This window comes from Lucilia cuprina, chromosome 5 (genome assembly GCF_022045245.1).
Source record: "Lucilia cuprina isolate Lc7/37 chromosome 5, ASM2204524v1, whole genome shotgun sequence".
NCBI lineage: Eukaryota > Metazoa > Arthropoda > Insecta > Diptera > Calliphoridae > Lucilia > Lucilia cuprina.
The window spans coordinates 64,756,668-64,760,407 of record NC_060953.1 but is presented as its reverse complement, the minus strand read 5'-3'; the positions used below and the strand labels follow the sequence as shown (position 1 = coordinate 64,760,407).

General features: G+C 25.1%; 1 protein-coding gene across 1 annotated transcript in view; it reads right to left on the bottom strand.

Moving 5' to 3' along the window:
- LOC124420284 (orphan steroid hormone receptor 2-like) overlaps positions 1-3,740 on the bottom strand; it is an 8,705-nt gene that overhangs the window by 1,097 nt on the left and 3,868 nt on the right. The window lies entirely within an intron of this gene.

Sequence of the window (3,740 nt, the reverse complement as noted above, 5' to 3'; positions counted from 1 at the left end):
ACTAGACTATAGACTAGACTATAGACTAGACTATAGACTAGACTATAGACTAGACTATAGACTAGACTATAGACTAGACTATAGACTAGATTATAGACTAGACTATATCCATAGTCATAGTCCACAGTCAAGTCTATTGTCTATTGTACAGGTTGATACGTATGATTAATAATTGTCTCTTGCTACATACTGCATGTTACATTTTTTTGACCTACTCTGCGTATGATAAATTTAATCGTATTCATTTATTAGCTGTTTAAGTAAAACTTATTCTTTTGTTTATCATAATTTTATTTTATCATTACTATAACTATTAAACTCTCCATACATTTTAAATTTTCATTTCATATTGTTACCGTTAATACTGTTACTCAATTTAACTCAAAGACCCTCAACGTACCACAAATCAAAACAACAATTATACACTAACATCTAAATATGTACTTATATATACGACAATCAGGAGACAGGGTTAGTTTAAAAAAATTTAAATTTCAAATATTTGTTATTTATTCAAATCAATAATCGGTTTATTGATTTCATTATTTGACTTCTGCTAAGGCACTAAGCAAGAGGCATTTAAAAAAGCAACAGAAAATTCAAGAAAAATTAAAAAACAACAACAACGAAATATGCAATTGTTGCAAATGACACACCTACATATCCATAGACATTCATGCACATATGTATGTGTGTATATACCGTCAAACGAAAAAATAACAGCAACAAAATTTACATTTACAAAGAATTGATGAAAAAAACTGTTGATAGACAAAACACTTTAAAAATTTTAATGAAAAACTATACAATAAATTTCATATTATCCTTTAATTTAAATCGTTTTAAAAATTTGAAATCATTTTTAGTTTAAAAATTTTCTTTACAAAAGTTTCTTTCTGTGCATTTATTTCAACGTTCAATGCTCCGCTGTAATTTTATTACTTGTGATTTTTTTCTCTTTTTTTCTTACTTCTATTGTCATTTTTTTCTCTACACACATAGAGAGGTAGACACGCTAGGGTCTCTATTAAAAACTTCCTTTATTGGGTTTTATCTTCATCAAGGCATCTACACTTAACAGTCAAAGTAATACAAAAAGCAACTACAATAACAACATCACTTAATATGCAGATACTTACAATAGAAACATTAGAAAGAAATATGTATGAAAAATAAAAACAGAAAACTAGGAAAATACATTTTTAAATGCATTCAAAGTGCAAATATAAGTGAACGAGTAAGTACAGTGAAGCACAAAAGTAAAACAGCAAGTTATCGCAAAGTCACTTTAATTAAAATTTTTATATAAAATTTATGCTCTACAAAACTTCTCACCCAAACATAAATATGTAAATAAAAAGTTTGAAAATAAATTCTTATAATGATTTAAAATACAAAAAGAAAATACTAATTAATACAATATTCCATCAATTTTGTTACCCACTGCTATTAAAACACTTCATACAAGCACCAAAACCAACAAAAAAGACTTTTTTTCTATTTGATTGTGTTTGTTGTTGCTGCAAGGAAACATTGTATTGAAATTTAAGTTACTAAAGTTAACTTAACCAACGACCGCCTCTCATTTTACAATACAAAAAGTACTTTGCAATATTACCTCTAATAATAAATATGTACTTTTTACAAAAAAAAAAAAAAAAAGACAGACAGTTAGACGGACACCATTGCAAATCGTATAAGCCTACACTACTAACAGTGAACAATATTTTGTTGTATGGAAAAAAAGATTTTAATTTATTGACTTTCATCAAGTTTCCATCGATAACTGGCAAAATGTAGGATCTGTAGTCCACTTGGGAGATTGTTGCAATTTAATATTTTGTTGCTTTCGCTTTTTTTGTGTAAGAAATTAAACTATGTTTCAAATTTTGGTTGTGTCGATTGTTATTTAAAGTTTAGATATTTGCAAGCGGATATTAGAAAATGGTTATAGAATAAATAATAGGGTATTCAATTATTCGGGTTTTTGTCTTATTCGGTTTATTCGACAAATAATTATTTGAGGTTTTACGTTAGCCGGTTAATAATCGGATAATTAAAAATTATTCGGTTATTCGAATAAAAGGAAACTGGATGTTACAATTGCTTTTTAAAATAATTTTCTTCATATTACACCCTGTAACAATTTTGAAAAAAGCATTCACACATGGAAAAGTTGATAAGCATTTGAAAATAGATTTCACATATAGATTTGCGTACTCCGATTCTTATGTCCTTATGAAAGGATTTCAAAGTTTAAAGAACTACAGCACAGAGTTAATACTAATTGTACACAGTTTTCTGTACGCATAGATTTTTTAATGTTTGAAAATTCCGTTTGCACGGTTTATAAACAAAAATATTATTTTCACTTTAATTCTATGTTTAGTTTTCTCTGAAATATTAGAAGTTATTCCTGTTTATGTGAAGTGCTTTTCTATATGAAGAAATTACTGTTTTTAAAATTTTCAACGTTCAATCGAACACTAATGGTGTAGTTTAAATTAAGAAAATAGAAACTCATATTGAGAATTTCAATTTAAATTTAAGAAAATTCAAATTAAAGTTCAGAAATTTAAATTAATATTGAGAAAATCCCGTTTGAAATTGAGAAATACAAACTAATATTGAGAAATAATAAAATACAATTATGAAATGTAAAGTCATATCGAGAAAAAACAAATTGAAATTCAGAATTCCAACATTATATTAAGAAATTACCAAGTAAAATTGAGAAATTAATAAATGATAATGAGAAATTTAAAATTAGTATGAACATATTTTTTTTATAAAATATTTAAATAGGATATGGATTAAAAATACTTATTATAAATTTTTTTTAAAAAAAAATTATTTTTTCTTAATATCATTTTGTATTTTTTAAATTTCAATTCTTATTATCTCAATATTAATTTAGACTTCTCAGTTTCAATTGATTTTTTCTCAATATTAAGTTGAAAATTCAAAATTCAATTTGTTTTTTCTTCATATCAATTTTGATTCCTAAATTTAATTTGGTATGTCTCAATATTAAATTTGATTTCTGAAATTCATTTTGTTGTTTCACAATATAAGTTTGGATTTTCTCAATTTAAACTTGAAATGGTGAAGTTCAACTATAACTGTTGCTAAAGAACTTATTAGAAATATGTACTTAAGAACACAATAATGTTCCCAAAAAAACTGGTTGTAGAAATAAAAGGCGATATAATTATTTCCGTGATTTCTTTTCAAAAACCATCAAATAATTTTTTTTATTATAGAAAAATGATTAAGAAATTAAGAAAGAAAAAAATTTACTATAAAAATATTACATTTTGTAGAAAATATATAGTAATTTTACTGCTAAATAGTGACTTTTTATTAATCGGTTAATTGATAGAAATTATTCGGTTTATTCGTTATTTGAAATTTGACAATTTTCATTTATTCGAACGATTAATCGACAAAAATTAATCGATTAACCGAACGACGATTAATCGCTTGAATACTCTAATAAATAAACAAAGTAAAATTAACTAAATCAATCAAGTACAAATGAACTTAAAAGTTAGTTCCAGAGTAAAGTAGTGTGTCATTTGTTTATACCCAAATTGCCAAAGATGTCTGTCTAAAAAGGCAAATGGCGAAATTATCTATCTATCTATGTATCTATCTATCTATCTATGTATCTATCTATCTATCTATCTATCTATCTATCTATCTATCTATCTATCTATCTATCTATCTATCTATCTATC